This window comes from Pseudorca crassidens, chromosome 18 (assembly GCF_039906515.1).
Source record: "Pseudorca crassidens isolate mPseCra1 chromosome 18, mPseCra1.hap1, whole genome shotgun sequence".
NCBI lineage: Eukaryota > Metazoa > Chordata > Mammalia > Artiodactyla > Delphinidae > Pseudorca > Pseudorca crassidens.
Window position 1 is genome coordinate 77,949,277 of NC_090313.1, and position 22,263 is coordinate 77,971,539.

Below are 22,263 nucleotides of genomic sequence, written 5' to 3' on the forward strand. Positions count from 1 at the left end.
ACATTTAACACACTGAAGTCAAAAGATTAAAATTATTAGAGCTAAGAAAACAATATGCTATATAAATGCCAGATAAAGTATTAATTACTATAATATATAATAAGCTTTTGTAAACAAACAAAAACACCTAAATTAAAGCACTAATAAAAATCACCTAAGGTCAATTAACAAATTTCATACAAATGGCAAATCAATCTAAAATACAATGTGCAATAGATTTGTAATAAATGGAACACAAGTTACATTCCTTAACTATTAACTATAAAATAGGAAACAATTAAAATATGACTAATTTATGGTCAGGAGGTATGGAGTTACAGTGATTGATAAATTTGATAGAACCTTTCTAGAAACACAGTGGCCTTTGTGTTCCAAAAGCTTTTAAATGTTTTAAATTTTGAGCCCACAATTTCATATCTCAGAATCCAAGGTCATGATTAGAGATCTGGCCTGGATCGAAGTACAAAAATGGAAATATAATAGTACTACAGTTTGGAATCATGGAAGTGTTTTCAAAAGAATGGACAAGAATTCATAGCACATCCAAAAGATATTATTCAACCGTTAAGAATAGCGTTTTTGGGACTTCCCCAGTGGCACAGTTAAGAATCCACCTGCCAGTGCAGGGGACATGGGTTCGAGCCCTGGTCTGAGAAGATCCCACATGCCGTGGAGCAACGCCTGTGGGCCACAACTACCGAGCCTGCACTCGAGCCCGCGAGCCACAGCTACTGAGCCTGTGTGCCACAACTACTGAAGCCTGTGCTCTAGAGCCCTCGAGCCACGACTACTGAGCCCACGTGCCACAACTACTGAAGCCCATGTGCCTAGAGCCCGTGCTCCACAACAAGAGAAGCCATTGCAATGGGAAGCCCGCGCACCTCAATGAAGAGCAGCCCCCACTCGCCGCAACTAGAGAAATCCTGCGCGCAGCAATGAAGACCCAACACAGCCAAAAATAAATAAATTAAAAAAATATATATGTAAAAAGAATAGTGTTTTCTGTCATTTTGTTTTTAATTTTTTATCATGCACAATTATCCATTTCATTAGTTGTAAAAATTATTAACTTATTAATTAACAAATACATCATTAAGTACCCATATGCTTTACTTGGGTATAAATAAATATAGAGAGAAAAATCACGAAATTATTATTCCCAAATTTAATCTTTGTTGTCTCTGGATAGTAATGTATTGATTTTATTTAACTCTTTAATCGTTTTATTCATTTCCATTTTTTTCCAAATTAATTCAAATTTATAAAAATTAAGGGAGGGTATTAGACATACTTAGCGCTGATGAAATTCATAAAATGTGAAAATCAGACTTCATCTAGAGTGTAGATTTGGTTTCACTGTAACGTTACATACAGAACAAAGAAAGTGGAGGGGGAAATAAATCTGCGTGCTCTCAGAAAGGTAATATGTCCAGGTAATACCAACTCTTCATTTCTGGTTGTGACACTGTTTATGCGATTTTTCTGAATCACTTCATAAGGCCTTAGTGGATTAAACAGAGTTTGTAGGTGTGTTGAACGGGTTATTATGGGTCCGGAGTGTGTATCGATGTGCCTGGTAAGGAAAATAAAACTGGGTGGAAGGATACGTTTGATTTTTAAAAGGGGGCAGGGAGAGGCAGATAAAGAGATGCTGCAGATTGAGCTGCTTTGCAGGGGGAGAATGTCCCAGCCTGGCTTTGACGAGGCCAGTTAGGAGCACCCAGAAGACTGGTGCTTTCACTGCACAGAACAGAGACTTTCACTGCAGACCAGCAAACATTTTGCGAATTTTGCCTGAACGCCTGTGAATTGTGATGTAGGCCACGCGCTGAAGTTCTAAGAAAGATCTGTGTTTCTTGCAAGCAGAACAATAAAATGATGCTGGTGGGTGATTTGTTCCCGGAATGTTGCGCCTCCGTCAGTTCTTGGAAAACACCTTTCTGAGCCTCTGCCTTGCTGTCCCGAGAGCATCCATGGCCTGGAGCCTGGGGAGGGGACGGCATGGGGGTGATTAAAAAAAAGAGCATTAGACTGAGGTCTCCCTCTCCATCTCCACAGGCTTAGGTGAATTCCACTAAAAATTGTATTATTGTCACGAAAATGACACCAATTCGCCCTGCTGTCTATTATCTCTAAGGCGCTAGTATTTTAGCAACTGAATATTAAAATTTGAAATGCAGTGTAACTGCTTTCTGCAGCTCAACAAAAGCTTTCCTTAAGTAACATTATAGTAACTATTTACAAACGTAGGGAGAACATTTCCAACAAACCTTACTTTTTATGGCATCTACAATTTTTAGTATATTATTGTAGTCTCCTACTCGTAATCTATAGCTTTTAATGAATTTTATTCTCCTCTGTTCTTCTTTCCCTATTCCCCGTGTGTGTGTGTGTGTGTGTGTGTGTGTGTGTGTGTGTGTACACATACGTATCCTTCATTGTTTTCTGTTCTTAACATTTTTATGTCCCTTTATTGGAACACATTGTCTCAAAATCCTATAGATAATATAATTATCTGTAGAATTCATAAGGAAAAGATGTTCTAATCCTCCTTAAATAGAAGAAAAAAACTCACGAGAAAATACTTCAGAACACCTCCTAGGGAAATGGTGAGTTAGTGCCTGAATGCTGTAATGTATTAAGTATTAGCTAACAAAGTTTGTTTAAGAAAGATCATCTCAGCCTAATTTAAGTGTAATTCTAAGATAAGATAACATCCCTTGTAGAATGAAGGCTGTGGAGAGTTGAGGACCTGTCTGGAGGATCATTGAGTTGAACATTCGTATAACAGGTTGGGGACCTTGAAAGGAATGCACATTTGTGTCACTGGAGGACTTCAAAACTAGTGTCAAATGAATCTTTCCAGGCAAGGGAAATGCTAATGTCTGAAAGGAGTACGCAGCCTACTGCACAGTACACTGTGTCTATACAGCCCCTGCTGCTATGGGATAGTTATTATTGTCCAAAAAGAGGAATAAAAACTAGCACAGAGTTCCCATTTCTGGAATACACAAACTAGGGTTGGAGAGAACAGACACTTTCAAAGTCATTTCAAGGACTGATGTTTTAATACGTTTTAAAAAGAAATCAAATAGCTTCTTAAATGAAAGTGTAAGGTAAAGCAAGAGTTAAATTTTAGGCTGGAAAAAATTAAAGTCCTCCTACAATGTAGTGCTTCTCCGAAAGTAAAAAACTTAGATGAACTGTAAAGATCAAAAAGTGGGTGATCAAATGATGACATCAGAGAAGATGAAAAATCGTACGAATGTAGTAATGTCTGGAAATTGTTGAGCTGATTCGGGCAGGAGGAAAGATACCGAAAGCAGATAACGGGGTGGTAATTAAGTGCCTGGGTCTCCCGCAAGACAGTGTGCGGGTCAATAGTTAACTTTGGTTCTAGCTAGAAATACTGGTGCGTTGGCGCGGAGGATCCAGAAGTCTTCAAAGAAGCATACGCAAAGATTTCTAAAAAACGAACTACTGGAAAGCTTGTAAACCTATAACACACACACACACACACACACACACACACACACACACTCAAGAGTTCTCAACCAACCCCCTGATTATGCTGTTCATAATTGAAATGAATTCTGGGAATATTATCTCTGTTCGTGGATTGGTGCACAGAATGTTGATGGAGGGACATCTCTGATGGAAAAGTCAGAGGAAATTGTTATGTGATTCTGCAGAGACTGTTGATTGCTTATCAAATTCTTCAGCTGGAAAGCCACTCCTTTGCAGAGCACGTGGCATCTCTGCGTTGTGGTCTGAGCGATGTCAAGGGTGCCCACCAAATACAGTTTAGATGGGTCAGCCATGTGGCCACGATACCTGATACCCGCTGATAACAGCCCTCCCCAGGACGATGCATCTCGTTGGAATTTGAAGTGACCTTTGGCTTACTGTATATCTGGGGAGGTGAGATTAAACACAAGGAGGTAAATGAATGTTCTAGAGGTGTTACGTGTTGTAACGGAAGAAGTATAAGCCTCAAAATTGAAACAAAATGAAATAAGCTCTCCCCCTCCCAGTTGGATGTGAAAGGCAGCTTCACCTGGACCCAATTTAGGACCTGGGACTTGCCACCCCCCGACTTCATCTGTGAAGGGGGAATGATAATACCAATCTGACAGTATTGGGAAGATTACATAAGACAATGTAGGGAAACCACCTGACTTACGGTAGGTGTTCAATATAGGATTGCTATAACTATCAAGTGAACGGTACAAACAATAACTGGAAATGGTTTCTGTGCAGTTCTTTGGATGAGGTCTGTCGCTACTGCTATCAGCTAGTTAGGAGACTAGGATTCTTCCTAGGTCCAGAGTTTGACACAGAACAAGGCAAGAATCTGCTCCTTCTATGTGAATTATATTGCGGTTGAATCTGTACACTATCTATACTTTTTAATAATAAGTTTGAGAAAAGGATAATTTATCTCTCGGTATAGACCTTAAACATGCATTTATAGGGAAATTTATCTTTGGGTGGGCTTCAAAGCAGATTGACCTGATTTAAATCATCCCTAGATGTGTGATCTTGGGACTACATTTCTTTGTTTCTCGATGTATAAGAGGACGATAATAATAATAATAATACTTACATCACAAGGTTGTTGTACATGCACTAAAATATGTTAGTACATGTAAAGCAGATGTGGGCCTGACATGGAGTAAGTGCCTCATAAATGGCAGGGGGAATTATTTTGTTATTGAAAAGTTGCCCTCAGGATATAAGAGAGATTTAAGAAGCGCACATGTGCTAATGCATTAGCTGTATATCTCGCATAAACAGGTGGGTCCCTGCCTGCAGACGTGACCTTAGTGTCATGGTCATAGAGCCACCATCACCTGCCAACTCACTGTTGGCAACAGGTAGTGTCTTTCAAGGGTGCAGCTGTGAAAATTCATCCAGTCCAGAGGGTTGTCATAATTCCTGTAACCTCCTTTAACACCTAATGGGACAGGACCAAATGCTTTATTGGTCAAAAAAGCTTCATTTAGCTGGTACTCCCACAATCTGCCCAAAGAAAGAAGACCAAAGTCACATCGAGAGAGAGAAGTTTGTAATTCTCCCATTATGTACAATTTGTGGTCTAAAATCCATAAATATAATTTGAACCTCACCCTCTTGGGCTGGAAATATTTAATTACCTAGATTTGGCTAGTTTAGTAATTCATCTGGGTAAAGTGGAATTGGAAGCGATCTCCTCCTTTAAATAGTCCCACTGCCTTTAGAACCATCTTGGTGCCGGTGTTGGTTATAGGGACGGTACCCAGGTATTGCCGACACTCGCTGGTTGCCCAGGAATGGCCTTCTTCGGTGACTATGAGCAAAGGTGACTGAGTCTTCCCTGGGGTAGGTGACGAGCTCAGGGCAGGCACCTGAGTCAGGCAAGTCCAATTGCAGTGTTTGTAGATCAGACCTAAGACCCCCAGAAGACACTAGAACTCAGAGGTGAGTGCCCTGCGGTGCCCACCCCTCCTACCTCTGTTATCCGACTCCTTCTCCCCGTGATGGGCGCTTGAAATCCCTCCCAAATCTTGTCCTTTTCCTTAGGCTGGTCAGCTTTGGATTCTCACAGCAATAGTTTTGCAGAATTTATTTTTTTTTAAATTATACTTGTAGGCTGCAACGTAAGGATACAGACCAAAGCGTGGTAGGAGATCAGAATGTTAAATCAAAGAAATAATTTGTTTAATTTTAAAGCCTTCTTAAATTTATAAAGGGATGACCTTATGGTTTTATATCTTCCTATATTTTTTGAAATGATGTGATTTGCACAGAGATATAAGACTATTGTGTAAAATAGATATTGGATAGAATAAAACAAACCATGAACTTTCAACCCAACGTTGTAAACTGTAAAATAATATTGCAGAACATTCTGCAAGAGTTTATGTTTAAAATTCAAAGTTAGTTTACCTTAGCATCTGTTTTCCTGCGGGGTGAAAATACTATATTCTTACAACCTCTTAAACTTAGAACAAGATAAAAGGACGTACATTAGTTGTTCATAAAAGTTGTTTCTTACTACTTTCAATCCTTTTTTTTTTTTTTGGTCATGAGACATTCAATTCACCATGAATAGGTATGTTTAAATATTTGGGAAGATTCTTTTCCCCTTGAATATAAACTGTAAGTTCTCATGATGCCATGTGGTGGAGCTGGTGGACAAAGTTTAAGGCATTGTTTTCATTGTTTTGCTGGTTGCCATGTTTGAGGTTTTATTTTTTACCACATTTATTACCATGTTAAGTCTGATAAATTTCCTGTGAAACCTACTGTTTACTTTTGTATTTCTCTTCAAAATTCTCATGCATAGTCTTAGTGGCTTAGTTCTCGCAGAGTTGCAGAAATAAATAATAGCCATAATGATTTTTCAGTCAGAGGTGATACCTCTTCAGAGAAGGCAAGTTGTGGGACATCCTGCAGCCTCAGTTACTAAACAGGTATTTGGAAAGTAGGATGGGGTTTCGTAGGGCATAACATCATAGCGCATCCTTTAAGTGAATGCATGTACTTAGGGTTTAGATACTCAGAGAAGATTCATTACATGTATATTTCATTCACTCACTGTTCCTCAAAGAAAACAATCCATATTATTCTAAAACTAGCATGTTAATAATTTGAAATCAAGAAACATTTGTTCAGTTAGTCTGTGGAACAGGGCTCGTGGAGACCTGCTCAGCTTTTTTCGATATAACTTTTATTACATTAATACAACGATGAGAAAAGAAGAGATGCCTGTGTAACAGGCAGAATTATACCAGGTTGTGTGAGAATATAAACATTAATAAAATAGTTTTATTTCATACATAGAGCTTATAATCTGTTCTTTAAAATAACACAAGTTTATAAAAAAGGTTAAATTAAACTGAATATTAAAATATTATTCCAGAACAGAATTAAGGGCCTGTCACAGGAAAATAGATATTTGGGAACCAAATGAATTTTAGGAACACGGCTTGGAGTATGAATAGGAATTTGTGTTGTGCAGAAAGAATAAGAGGGTGCAGACACAAAATTAACAGCCATCTGTATACTTCTGATTATAAATGAAAAGAAAAAAAGTTCTTAAAAAACGCTTGATTGAATAATATCATTCATTGAGTTACTGAAAGCCAATGGCTACACAAAATGTTTAGATGCATTTAAGATACAGTAGGCCTGAGTATATGGGGGTTTCCCCAAAACATCTAAAAATATAAAGATAAATATTTTCCCTCTGTAGACAGAGCACATGGTTTTTAAAAAGAGTCACATCCAATTAAATACTGTCAGTTAATTATAAACTAATTCTTGGCTATAAAATTTAACGTAACATATATTACTTGAGTATTACAGAGAGACTAAATGTCTCCAGAAGGAATTAGCTCTTACCACATGTTCCAGGATCAAGGGCATCAGGTAGTGTCATCGCAAACCAAGAAAAGTTAAAGGGAAAATGAGTTTTCCTCCAAAATTTGTTGAAGATCACACTACCAGCAATGTTAGAACGAGCCCAGTAAGAAATAACAGGAGCCATTTGTAGAGTCAGCTACGCATTCAAAGCCCAGGGTTTACTGACTGCCCACGGTAACCCTGGGCTGCACCTAATCCTTTTACTAATAAGGAAACTTTGCCTCGAGACAGTCGTAATGTGCCCAGGATCCTAACTGAGCCTCAGCTTCATATCTGTCTGACACAAATCATATTCTTTTTTTTTTTTTTTTTTTGCGGTACGCGGGCCTCTCACTGTTGTGGCCTCTCCCGTTGCGGAGCACAGGCTCCGGACGCGCAGGCTCAGCGGCCATGGCTCACGGGCCCAGCCGCTCCGCGGCATGTGGGATCTTCCCGGACCGGGGCACGAACCCGCGTCCCCTGCATCGGCAGGCGGACTCTCAACCACTGCGCCACCACGGAAGCCCACAGATTCTATTCTTTTAACCACAATGCAGATAGATTTAATTCTGAGCCCTGGGTAACTAAGACTGAGGATGTCATTAACAAGAGGAGAAACAGAATTGGGAAGAAATAGGATGAGTTTGGTTTAAAACATGTATAATTATATTTTTAGCAGGAAGACAGCATAAGGAACATGCAGGCCATTACATCGCACAAGTGCACAAATGTTTAACAAGCAACGATTCAGCATAAATTACATAGCAGGGACTTCAATAGATATTGAAGCTTCAAAGCATAAGCTGAAAATCAAGGGGTGAAGAGAGACACGTGAAACAACTACAGAAGGGCACTGGGAGTGTTTTAGTGGACTCTAAGTGTATTCTATATGGGAATAAAAGGAGGTGTAGCTAATTCTGACTAGGCACAAGTATAGTATAAGGACCAAGATTTTTTTGGCCACACTGTGTGGCATGCAGAACTTCCCTGACCAGGGATCGAACCCGTGCCGCCTGCAGTGGAAATGTGGAGTCTTTTTTTTTTTTTAATAAATTTATTTATTTTTATTTTTGGCTGCATTGGTTCTTCGTTGCTGCGTGGGCTTTCTCTAGTTGCGGCAAGTGGGGGCTACTCTTCGTTGCAGTGCGCAGGCTTCTCATTGCAGTGGCTTCTCTTGTTGCGGAACACGGACTCTAGGCACGTGGGCTTCAGTAGTTGTGGCACACGGGCTCAGTAGTTGTGGCGCACGGGCTTAGCTGCTCTGTGACACGTGGGATCTTCCTGGACCAGGGCTTGAACCCATGTCCCCTGCATTGGCAGGCGGATTCTTAACCACTGTGCCACCAGGGAAGTCCTGGAAATGCAGAGTCTTAACCACTGGACCACCAAGGAAGTCCGGTACCAAGATTATTAATACACAATCTTGTAAGCGTGAGTGAAGGAAGGCTTCATCCAAGAGGCAACATTTGAGCTGGGTCTCAAAAATGAATAGGAGTTTAGTAGGCCCATAAGGTAGTGGGCGAGAGGAGGAAAATTCTAGTCAAAAGAAATAATTTCTAATGCAATAGTTTTGTGATATGGAGGTCATCATATGATTCTCTTAAGGTCAAACAACTACTTAGTGAAAAATTCAAGATATAGCTCTGGCATTGGCAAACCGCAGCCCAGGGTGAAATAAGACTTTCTGCCTGTTTTGTAAATAAAGTTTGACTGGAATGCTGCCACCCTCATTTGTTAGGTATTGTCTATGGCTGCGTCTACCCTGCAGTAGCAGAAGAGAGTATTTGCAACAGAGACTGTGTAGCCAGCAAAGCCTAAAACATTTACTCTTTGGCCCTTTAAGAAGAAGTTTGCCAACACCTACGCTAAGATCTCAGTTCAGCCTTTTCTTCAGTACACCGCTCCGAGGACGATATTGGTGGCCATGCAGGGCGACATGTAAACTAGGTTATGATCAGATATATATTTTGAAAGTGACAATCATAATGGTGACATTTAATATCCTAAAATTAAACGAGGCCTCTAAAATTCAGCTCTCACGCCATGTAGGAGAGCATCGGCAAAGAATCCAAGGGCATATCCACGTTTAGGAACCAGGGTCAAGGAGAGAAGGTCCAGCGAAACCGGCAGGAGGAGAGGAGAAGTCAGAAACCACAGGAAATGAAACGGAGCGAATTCAGAGGCCGGAGTGATGAATCCCAGCTGCAGAAAGTCCAAGGGGTGGAGAAGACTTGCATTTGGGATTTGAAGCTCCCTAGAAGTCCCCTTAGCTGATGGAGTCACAAATTCTGGTAACACTTTTCTTCAACTGAAAAAAAAAAATCTCCTCATGGAGCAAAATTTCACGAGGTACTATTTACATGCAATTTTCATTATATTGTATTACACATTTTACAAATGGGAATCAGAAGTTCTTGTTTGCATGTGACACATGATTAGAGAAACGGTGGAGGCACTCTCAGGAATGAGCTCAGAGTTAGACGGCCTGAAATGTCTAAGAGTTTCCAAGGGTGAAAAACAGATCACGTAAAAAGAATGAACTACCAGATTGGCCCTGGATTTCTCAAACAGCAGTGCCTCAAGCTAGAAGACAATGGAACAAAACCTTAAAATGCTGAGGGAATTTAGCCAACTATCAATCAAGAATGAGTATAATAAAGACATTTTCAGACATGCAAGTTCTCGAAAAAATGACCTGCCAAGTACCATTTCTCAGGGAACTCTGGAAGATGTCTTCCCCTAGACTGAAAAGTAATCCTAGAGAGAGAAAGTCACAGGACCAAGGGGACAGAATCCAAATCAGAGCAGAAGTCAAGGGAATTCTTTTGGCAAAGGTAGAAAGAAGTCCAAGACTGACTGCGGCAGCACTAGAGCGCCTGGGCTTTTGGAAAAGAAGCATCAGTAACAACAAGCTTGTGCATTTGCCCTTCAGCAGTTACTAAGGGCCTAACACCAGGCACTTGCTGGGGAGAAAATATTAACACGTAATAATACACGTGTTTAATTGTTTAAAGAATTTCTAGAAGGATGTTACTACCCTGGTTTCATATACATTTCCTTCTGTGCTCTCACAAAATTTTAACATTATAGAAATTAAGATAAAGGACTGTGGTTGTATTTCTGTATTCCATTTGTACTGAAGAATTTCTTAACTCTTAATTAATCGACTGAAAGTGAAGTCATATCGCTAAGTAGAAATCTGGGCATACGGCCATATGCTTTTTAATGTGTAGTTTCAGTAAATACCACCCAGGAGCTTCCTTGTGTTCACCTGTAGTTTTCAAATAAGCCTATGAGAGGAAGTATTTGGGGGGAGATTTTCAGTTAAGCAATGGCGGGAGGGGTGTCATGAGTCTGGGGTCCGAGCCCTAGAGGGCTGACCCGTGATGCTGGAGGTCAGGGGAATGTGGGCAGTCGTATCAGAGTCCCAGCAGCCTCCCATACCATGAACAGTAAGCTCTGCTCTTCCTCGTTCTCTCTGGATAAACGGTTTAAAATCCCTACCTCAAGTCTGTCCTAAATGAATCCAGGCAGCATTAACATTTTTTTTTTTTTTTTGCGGTACGGGGGTCTCTCATTGCTGTGGCCCCTCCCGCCGCGGAGCACAGGCTCTGGACGCGCAGGCCCAGTGGCCATGGCTCACGGGCCCAGCCACTCCGCAGCATGTGGGATCTTCCCGGACCGGGGCACGAACCTGTGTCCCCTGCATCGGCAGGCAGACTCTCAACCACTGCGCCACCAGGGAAGCCCAGCGTTAACTTTTTATTAAGTGCCAAAGAACAACACCAGCTCTCCTCTGTGGTTTTAGATTGTGGTCATGCAGGATGGTGGCCGGCCCCACTGAAAAAAACTGCAAAATACTGCTGCATTATTTCTCGGTGATCATACATTCTTGCTGGACACAGAGGTGACAGCTGCCACGTCATTTTGACGGCTTCACTGCCAATCTTAAAACAGCTAAACAAATGCATATATACTTGTTCATAAAACAAAATGTAAGTCACAGGCTCCGAATCAGTCTTTCAAAGTGAAAACTTAAGAGCGATCCAGAACATAACTGCTGAAACCTGAGGATTTATACGGTTTTCGTTCTTTAAAGAGCCATGTATAAAAAACGTTAATAGAAACAGCAAATATCAAAAGAAGCATTAGAAAGCATTACACTGTTATTAACTATTCAGAAGGAAAATGAATAAATGAGAAAGAAAGCTTAATTGTTCTTAATACTATTGAAGTTTGATTAGAGGTCATATAAGCCCAGCACATTTTGGTCCCAAATTGGGGTGATGCTCTTAGGACATTCACTGAATTGTAACTGGGGAGGGGGTTTATGGAGGGGGTAAAAGTTAACATTTAAAAAGTACATTAGGGCTTCCCTGGTGGCGCAGTGGTGAAGAGTCCGCCTGCCAATGCAGGGGGACACGGGTTTGAGCCCTGGTCCGGGAGGATCCCACATGCCGCGGAGCAGCTAAGCCCATGCGCCACAACTGCTGAGCCTGTGCTCTAGAGCCTGCGAGCCACAAGTACTGAGCCCGCGTGCCACAACTACTGAAGCCAGCCCGCCTACAGCCCGAGCTCCTCAGCAGGAGAGGCCGCTGCAATGAGAAGCCCGCGCACTGCAACGAAGACCCAATGCAGACAAAAAAAGAAATAATAAATAAATAAAATTTTTAAAAAGTGCATTAAAAAATTCTTTCTCTAGTCTCAACTGGTGGGTGATCTTGCCCTTCAGGGGACATTTGGAAATTCCTGGAGACAGTTTTGGTTGTCTTCCCACTGAGTGGGGGATTGCCATGAGTATTACCACTATCTAGTAGGCAAATGCCAGAGATGCTGCTAAACAAAAAATTATCCAGCAAGATATTCATGATGCCAAAGTTGAGAAACCCTGTTTTGTCCAGAGGTCACGGATTCATGGGCTCTTCAGTTAGGGAGGGACTTGGAGCATAAATGTCCTAATCTACCATACAGATTCCTATAATGCCGCAATCCCATGAGGCAGTCTTTTTTGAGGTTAGAATTATTGATGTTTTGTTTTCCTGTGTCATTTGTTCCCGTCGACCACGTCTATGAAAACACCAAATTTAAGATTTTTTAAAATGCAGCTCATACTACATAAATGGTCAATCATTGATTGGCCTTAAATTAATAATCACCTGGCCCAGATTTACCCAAGCATTTCCACTTGACGTTTGAAGCTCAGAGTCATGCCCTCTTCAGCATCTTAGACGCTGGAAAGCACTTCATCAAGCGCTAAAGTTAATTAACATGCCTACGTGAAACGTGGGTATCTTTAAGTATAGAGTCGTAGGCTCTTTACGTGAAGAAACGTTTTCAAGGTGAGAACACCTCAGAGCGCGTGGCACTGGATGTGAGATACCTCCCCAAGCAAAATCCGTAAGAAAGTAGCTTGTTAAAGCGCGTGAATGAAAATTTAAGTGCAAGAGTAACCAGAATTCTCTGCTAGGTTGCCAAGGATGCAACAGTGATACTGTTGCATCCTTGGGCTTAAATTTCCCGCAAACTAATTCAATCCTGCCCTTCCTCAGAAATGTTTTTCCTTTAAAATTTTTTTTAAGCTACAATACATCAAAGGGTTGTATTCCTAGGTGACAGTGGACATCCCATCCCACTCTAAAAAGTTGGCTGACGTCCCCTGGTGAACGGGGGTCTACACCTCTGTCGTGATCAGGGTTTGACAGTCCTGTATTTTCAAAATAACTCCAGAGGGGCTTCCGTGGTGGCGCAGTGGTTGAGGGTCCGCCTGCCGAGGCAGGGGACACGGGTTCGTGCCCCGGTCCGGGAAGAGCCCACATGCCGCGGAGCGGCTGGGCCCGTGAGCCATGGCCGCTGGGCCTGCGCGTCCGGAGCCTGTGCTTCGCAACGGGAGAGGCCACAACAGTGAGAGGCCCGCGTACCGCAAAAAAAAAAAAAAAAAACTCCAGAGAGTTCCTTGGCCTTGGGAGGAGGCTATTTGCCAGTGAAAAACACTCCAGGGCCTCCATCTCTGCTTCTGCAGTTGACGGTTGGACTGGCTGAATTCTCGAAGTCTCTTTCCACCCTGCAACTCAGTGAAGCTACACATGAGAGCCTGGGAATGGAAATAACGCTGTCCTCATGCCACAAGAAAATTCAAAGTTGAATTTTAAAAACAGCACTTGACAGGAGGCATAGAATCAAATCAACTATTTTTCTTTTCATTTTCTTATTTTTCCCCCTTTTCGAGAAGTCTTGATACCAAAGAACTATCAGCCGTCCTTATAAAAACAAAACACAAAAAATAGATGAATTCACTTTAGCTTCTTATTGTTTGAGTCATACTTTGAAAATCACTCATAGGGCACACCCACTCTGGGCGTCCAGGCAGACATTTTAAAAGGAGGAGATTTTTGGTCCATGAAGTAAGACTAGAGATATTCATCTCTGTTCACTAACTGTCTAGACATGGGAAACATCTGGGAAAAAGACCAGTATTTTCATATAAATTTCCTTCCATGCTTCTTCTAGGCTGTGCTCAGGAAACTGCTTACTGCTGGTCTCCCTGATAAAAATCGTCAGACTCACAACCTCTTTCCTTTATGTGCTTATCAGCTCCTTCTTTCTGCTACCTTCCTAATCAATGTAAAAGGGAAAGAATTCTTTTTTTTTTTTCAAACTGATCATCTGTGCAAACATTTTCCTCTGTTCAATGGACTTTTGCATATACTTTGAGTTGCAAAGGCTGTCACTTTCTAAATCCTCCTGAATATGCTAGCTCAGTCAAGAAAATGTGTTTTCTGTCCTGACATTATTGTAACACAGGTGCCTGGTCTCAGCCTGAGCCGTAAGAATCCTTGGTGATTTGACTCTCCCTCGTCCACAGAGAGTTTCCTGATCACCCAACCTCTCAGAGAGCCCTCACTGCCTAACCCATAGCAACCACTGTTTTAATTAATTGGTCCTGACAGCGTGTTTCCCTTGTATTATTAGATTTTTTTAAAATGTGGATATGCCTTGTTGACTCAGATGGTTGCAAGAGGACAGATCCCGCAGTGCATACGGGTGTGTATGCTCCTAAAGACGTTCCATACACGTGGTCGATTCCTGATGCAACCATATTTCATGCCCAGTAGAACGGATGGATTGCAGGCCCCTCCCTTTGACATTCACCGCAGTGAACCCATGGGAAGGAGGAAATGCTTGAAAATCTGTACATGATCCTTGCTACAACTGATGGCGTAGCCTAAATCTGTTTCATTGTTCAAGTCCACATGGCAGAACTGTACTTTGAAGACATAATGATTTTTATCAAGTGGGTTGTGAATGATTGAACACTGGTGTTGGAAAGAGTCTGAGAGATCACCTGATGAAGTGGTTCCCAGAGCAAAGTTGTAAGACAGTTTCTAAACGCAGTCGTGTAATGCAGTTCAGACTAAAAACATCAAGACTCTCTGCTTTTGACTAAAGTTACATCCATTAAGGATGGTAACAATGATTATTTCATCCTCATAGGAAACTCTGATTAGTGAGTTAGGTAGACAGACATATATCTATTATTGATTAATAAAAGGTAGATAGGTTTTATTAATATTGTATTATTATTAATAACTACAAGCCAATAAGCACAAAAACATACTTAAAAGTATAGCTGTTACAGAGGAAGAAAAGAGAATGTAAAGAATTGTGGTGCTGAAGAAGTGGTCGACCGTACATCTAGCCAAGCCTTATTTAGATGGGGCGTAAAAAATCTGAAATCCAAAGAAATTAATATTTTAGGGCACAGAGGTGAAGTTGGCAGGACTCACATCCCGTAACTATAAATTAGTTGCTTTTACAGTTTATCTTTTTATAGCCTTTTAGGAATGAACCAATAACCAAGTTAAAAAAAAAGTAAGATGACAAATCCTTTGAGATGCTAAAGCTGTCTGAGAATGGGGTAAGAGTTGTGCTGAAAGAAAGTCATCAAGAGTGAGCTTTCATCCCTGAGTTTAAAGTATAATTCATTAGACACCCAGTGGGAAGCAGCCGCATTGCACAGGGAGATCAGCTCCGTGCTTTGTGTCCACCTAGAGGGGTGGGATAGGGAGGGTGGGAGGGAGACGCAAGAGGGCGGGGATATGGGGATATAAGTATACGTATAGCTGATTCACTTTGTTATACGGCAGAAACAAACACAATGTAAAGCAATTATACTCCAATAAAGATGTTAAAAAATTTTAAAAAAATACGTTTTTAAAATGTGAAAGTAGTTTGCAAAACTCTGTACAGTATGGATCTGCTTGGGTTGTGTAAAGATTTTCTATGCTTACACATGAAGAGAAAATTTCTGGAAGGATACGTAAGAAATTATTGATGATGATTTTTTTTTTATGCTGTTTTTTTTTTTAACTTTTTTTTTTTTTTTTTGCGGTACACAGGCCTCTCACTGTTGTGGCCTCTCCCGTTGCGGAGCACAGGCTCCGGACGCGCAGGCTCAGTGGCCATGGCTCACGGGCCCAGCCGCTCCGCGGCATGTGGGATCTTCCCGGACCGGGGCACGAACCCGTGTCCCCTGCATCGGCAGGCGGACTCTCAACCACTGCGCCAGCAGGGAAGCCCTTTTTTAACATTTTTGATGATGATTATTTGTGAGGAGTGAAATGATGGGGTACTTTATCTTTCACTTTATAGTTTCCTGTGTTGTTGAAATTGTCATAAGCATGCATGACTTTTATAATTTGTTTAATAAAACATTTTAAAAGACTAAAAAAATAATAAAATAATGTATAATTCATGTTAAATAGTTTATCGACATGATGAATTATAACGTTTGCATTCATAATTTTTCTTTGTTCTGTAGGAAAGTTAATAATTAAAAAATCTTATGGAAATGGTTAGTGGGGAAAATATCACTGATGTATTGAGACAGTGGTGTTTGGTCAGGTACAGGGCTGGTGTGGAGGGTAGATTTCTTTATGAAAGACTAAAGTGATGAATTGCAGGAAGTAGTCAATTAAGAAGAAAAATTTACTCTTTCCATCTCATTTAACTTTTTTTAAATTATGACCATGAACCAGCATGCAATTCTGTTTGGTGAAGCTTAATTTCTATCGCCTTACAGATAATCCACACTGCAGCTGATAGGGTAGAAATTCATACTCAGGGCTGGACTTAGCTCTCAAGAGTTAGTTAGATTTATTGTATGAATAACTACAAATAAAGGAAAATCACTTTCTCTGCTAGCAGATAATGGATTTTAATGACTTTTGGGAGGTTTAAGAGTGTGATTCTCTACCACAATAGTGGGAAGGAGAAAAATTATTTTTTCTCTCTAGCAACTGGTAGCCCTACGTATGAGTACAGAAGACGAACATAAAAAAAAAAAAACCCCAGCAAATTAATCTTTATGCTCTATATAACTTAGGGAAAATATATATTAACATGTGACCATGTTAAAGTACGACAAAAATAAATAAATTTTTTTAAAAAGCTAAGTTAAAATACCACTGTTTCATTTTTCAGACCATGACCTGTACTTTTTTCCCTGAGGCATCTAAGCTGAAAATGATCACGGAAGTGAGGTCTCTATACACCAACATTTGTAAGTACATAGAGAAGGAGCCGCAAGGCCATTTAATACTGAGAATTGTTTTTTAAAGATTGCATTAACTGTTTACTTCTAGAAGAAACAAATATTAAAATAAATTTAAAAGCTGTATAATTGGCATGTGATTTTAGAGTACTTTTGCTGGCGAGATGAGAATATTTTAGTATTTCCCCTGAAAGAGCTTAGTTTTAATTTTATTTTTAGCATCTTTCAACCAAGACATCAAATTAAGGTTTTTAAAAGCTCTTTTATTTAGAGGTCATTCTTTGTGATTCAGATTCTCCAGTCAACACCTAATTTCCATGTTCATCATGGAAGCAGTAATATAATTAAATGAAATCTGCAGACAGGCTCTAGATTTTATTTCAGCCCCAACTGCAGTGTTCTGCCACACTCAACTCTTACCAGAAATGCTGAGGTCTAATAAAATGGGAGGATTTAATTAAATCTCCTTTAGAATCCTCCCCAAACTCTGGTTAGGTTTGCTAAACAGTGGAAATAGTCCACATCTGGGTAACAATAATTTGGGACTTCACTAGTGTACACGGTAGATCATGCTTTAAAGATAGAATTAGATCCAATATACTGGGACTAAGAATCACGAGGAATGATAAACAGGTTTAACTGATAGGTTGATAAATGGCAGTGAAGATGGACCGATAAGTAGACACTTGGTCACTCATTGGACTGTTTATAGAATGAGGCCTTCCATTAATTGAAACTTGAGGTCAGAAATGAATCATTAAGATAGTGCTTTTTAAAATTTTGTTTTTCTTTATTTTGCTTTGAAGAAAATCTCCCTGTTATAGACACCAGTGCATGTTTATCCCATAGCGAATCAGGTTTAGTAAATAATATTTGTATTTTCTTGGAGGTTCTTGATGCTGTAGTAGCGTGGATTGGAATGTCAGTGGTTGTGGTACAGGGCTAAGGATGTAAAGGATTGAGAAAACTGAGGGGATGCTCCTGATGGAATGGGTTCAAGTGCAAGCCCAGCTGTGGAGGTGGAGACGTTGCCAAGGCTGGGCACTGAGAGGAGAAACACTGCTCTGAGCTGTTGTGGGAGCAGCTTCAACAGACCGGAGCTACTCGTTAATTCTAAGATATTTTGCTTTCAAGAGCAGACCGCTAACCTCAACTCTGCAAAAACCCCTAATTCCACAGTCATAAATACAGTTATAGCTACTGAATATTACTTCATTCCAGGCACATACTAAGCGTGCTTGGTACATTTCAACATCTCATCATCCAAACAACGCTACGTGATGGATTTCGTTGCTATTTGCCATGGATTTCGTTGCTCTTTGCCTCTTACTAAGAGGAAAAGGAGGCACAGAAAGGTTCTGTGATGTGTGAATGGTGATGCAGCTATTAAATCACAGTGCTGGGGCTTGGTTCAAATCTGAGTGTCCAGCGTGGGACTCTAGACTCAACCAGGACAATCTATTAGTAGAGAAACTAGCTTCCTTGTGCCTGGAAAGAGCTGTTCTGTCCTCTGGCAGGTGCCCACCCTACACAGAAATAAAATCTCCCTCACCTTTTGCATCCTAATATTTATCCTAATATCATGAACCTAGTATTTTGTCTTCCTTCATGAAGTGAATAATCGTAGAATTTTTACTTGTCTCGTGTATTGGAAATGACATTATTAAACTGTTGATCAGGGCTGATTTTTATCCAACTCAGATGATCTTAAGTAAACATGGGAACTTATTACAAGGATGCTGAGGTGCCTCATAAAACGCAAGACTGGAAAGCAGTCTAAGCTGAGGGACACTGAACGAGGATGGCGTTTTCACATCTTATTCGTGTGTCTCCCTGTGTCTGTCTGTCACTCATTCTCCACATTGGTTTCCTCTGCTTTCTATGCAGAAGGATAAGATTGGGCGAATATAATCTATTCCTTGAATCCAAAATTAAGTTACAAGTTCAGCAGGTATTCCCAGCTTTATAATGACATACGAGTCATTAATTTTACACTGCAATTGGCTTTCCTTCTCATTCCTCAAGAGAAAATGAATTAATGGCTCCCTCTGGACAGTTCTACATAAATGGAATTCTGTTCATCTATTCCATGTTGCCTAAATGATAAGATTTGACTTTGGCGTTAAAGTTATAGTGATAGTAGGGTTGACACTCCAATTTTAAAGGCTCAAAACTGCCAAGTATTTCTCCTTACGTTATATTTCAGAGCCAAGCCTGAAATAAAATACTTATTGGGCGTCTACTGTGTTCCTAAAGCTATGCTAGCAGGATATAGTTCATAATTCCTGGTCTCCTTCAAATGCGTCTAATTTGGTGGAAGTAGCAAAACCAAACTATCCTGAAAACAAGTATGTGAAATAAATAATAAATAGTATAAAAATTGAAACATACAATTGAAAAATATTTGCCATTGACAGACATGCCCTGTCTCATCTGAGCCTCACAGCAAGCTCTGAGGACAGTGTCGCAGTTCACCGACGCTGAGCTGTCCCCGTGGGGAGTGATCTGCAGCGAGTCCCCGGTTAGAAGTGGTAGAATTGGTCCTTGAGCCGTGCCTTCCAAATCTAACTCCATACCATTTTCCATTTTCCATTTTCCAATGGTTCTGTGGCCTTTAAAGTAATATCAGAGTCCAATAGTCAGGAAATAAGGGAGGGAGGTGGTTAGAAAAACATGAATAGATTTAATGGAATGAGAAATTGAGGAGTATATTAGTTTAGGCTAATAAAAAAAGTGACAGAAGATAAACTCACAAGGAGTTAGCAAAAGAGGACTATTTTAGAGAAAGTCTGCTTGTCTTTGGGCGCTTTTGTCTCTGGAGCTTGGACAGCAGTAAGAGAGAAGCTGGGAAACAGTTTTGGGGACGTGTGTGCGGGTTCCTTAGAAACCAGGCTGGACAGGATTCGTGGAGGTGACCAGGGTGACAGGGATCCAGTAGCCTGATAAGGACAGCCTTGTTCAGGAATCAGCTTACGAGGCCAAACAAGTCACTGACCAGAGAGGGGCAGAGAGGTGTGAGGATTTAGGGACCGGGAAGGAGAATGGGGCAGAGTAAAAACGGAAGTTCTCAGGGAAGGAGAACATTGGGAGGCAGGGTCGGTGTCCTGAGTGAAGGTCGCCGAAGACCGTACTGCCCCTCCCCAAGCACTTGTATCTAAGGAAGAATGAAGGTCGGAGCCAGGTCAGCCTCAGGACCAGAGCAGGGGTATCACCGACTAGCCAGTACTCTCTTCTGTAATTTTCCTTGTAACTGAACATGTCTTTTTTGTAGAAAACCCGTTGAATGTGTGTGATGTGCTTGGCCTCCTTCCCTTTCAGTCGTAGAGGTGGCTAATCAGAGTCTGTACCAACCGGCCACAGTGATTGGTTCAGGGAAGGGGCCATAAGCCAACTGGACCAGGCACCACCTTTCTAAGGCTTTTGCTAGAATTTCCTGAAAAAGATGATTTCTTCTCGCTGGATTTGCTGGCTGTAGGGACGTTGTAAGCCCAGAACTGCCACGGGGCCATCTTGCCAGCCTAGAGAGAGAGACCGCCTGCCTGAAAAGGAGGCCAAGAAAATGGGAAACAGAGCCTGGAGGTGAAGAAGAGAAGGCTTCCTGGGGAGATGTTTGCATTCCTGAATCCCTCTATGCCCAAGGCCGTTTGCCCCTTTCTTAGGCAAGGGGGCCAGTATGTCCGCCACCAGATCAAGCTGGTTTGAGTTGAGTTCTGTCACGTGTAAGTTTAGCGTCTGCTGATACGGTTAGTAAATGCCCACGGCTTCACCCACCAGTTAGAGTTTAGATTCTGTGTGGGAGGTGATTGTAAGCTAGTGCAACTTTGTGATTTTTTTCAGGGGTGAATTACATTAGGATTCGAAACTAGGACATATTAAACTAGATTTCATGAGATTTCATGTAATATTGTTATATAAAAATGAATGAAGAATGGAAAAAGAAAACAAACCTAAAACTGAAATAAACAGGAAAGAAAGTTCTTAGAGAAATTGCCTGTTTTATTCTACCTTTTATTATAGTTATTTGGTTATTATGGTTCCTTAATGAGGATTTCTATCCCCTGCAGCACAAATATCTGTTGATTTGAAATCAATAGGATTGAATGTCAGTAGCTGTTAAAATGCAAGAGAAAGGAGAATGGCACGGCTGCTTGCTTGGTACCAGACAGTATGAAGCCATTTTCTAATGTTGTCTTATTATTTGCACAACGATCCAGTGGGAAAGGCGTTTGAGGAAATTTGAAATGCGGTAGGATAAGTGGCTACCGATGCCACGCAGAGCTGGGATCTCAGCCCACTTCTTTTGCTCTTTCTTTTCTGTGATGGTGCCTCTGTGACCCTCCACGTATTAGGAATGGATGCTGACATGAAGTGCAGCACAGAGCCTATGGGACTTCTGCTTCAGTATTGGTCCTAAATCATGAGAACATATTCTGATGGGTTAACTTTATTGGCGGCCCTTGTTTGAGAAGTAAAACCTACTAATGGAAGAAGTCACAAGTGTTAACCTTTCCTCTCTTGTTTAGAAAACCCTGATTTTTTTTTTTTCTCTTTCTCTTCCTGTAGGACTTTAGTACCAGAACCAGAAGCCAAGTTTCCTCAGGTATGTGTTACTTTATAACCACTTCAAACAAGAGGCCGTTCTAACTGACAGTAGCTTCAAAAAACGTCTTTCTGGTAAATTAAAGGAGGGCCACTGATCGCTGAAGGTAAACAGGTGATGAAATGCGTCATTAGTACCTCATCCGTAATTCATCTCTCCTGGAGCAGTTGACAGAGCGTCAGGTCGTGAGTCGTGGGCGCTCAGAAGTGCAGGCTCTGGGGTCAGCCAGGCAGATTCATTACAACCCAGTGTAAAGCGCAGCCTGTCTCTGTGTCAATTACCGCCGTTTGATAACGGATAATATGTCAAGGTCTGTTCTTCCTCAAGATGCAGCCACACGTTTTAAAATCATTACGCGTGTAAGCGCGAGCCCCATGGCCTCGGGGTTCAGTCCATTTGTTACATCCCATTAGGACGTGAAGGCACAGGCCGGGGTCTGGGGAGAGCGCAGGGTCCCTGCCTCCTCTGCTCCCTTTACAGGGACATGAACTGTGGTTTACTTTCCCCAGGGGCCCTTTATGATCCCCACGATATCGGTGGTGGGGGGCAAGTCACCCCTGTAATCACTCCCACTGCAGGGCCACCAGGGGCATCACTGGGAATAAACCTGATCCAGGTTTCAGTGGAGCCTGAGAAGTTTTACTGAAAATGAAGCACTTTCTGCCGGTCTCTCTGTCTGCTGGGGATGGGAATGTGCCGTTTCTTTCTCCCCTTTCTTTCAAAAACC

At 41.2% G+C, this 22,263-nt stretch overlaps 1 long non-coding RNA gene across 20 annotated transcripts in view; it reads left to right on the forward strand.

Annotated features, from left to right (window-relative positions):
* Positions 1-22,263, forward strand: part of LOC137211355 (uncharacterized) — a 218,998-nt gene that overhangs the window by 97,896 nt on the left and 98,839 nt on the right. For 19 of the 20 annotated variants that reach the window (XR_010937052.1, XR_010937050.1, XR_010937051.1 and 16 more), the window contains 2 exons: positions 16,867-16,945; positions 21,500-21,536. This is a non-coding gene — a long non-coding RNA (uncharacterized lncRNA). The remainder of the gene's footprint in view (positions 1-16,866; positions 16,946-21,499; positions 21,537-22,263) is intronic. The other variant, XR_010937063.1, reaches the window with a different exon arrangement.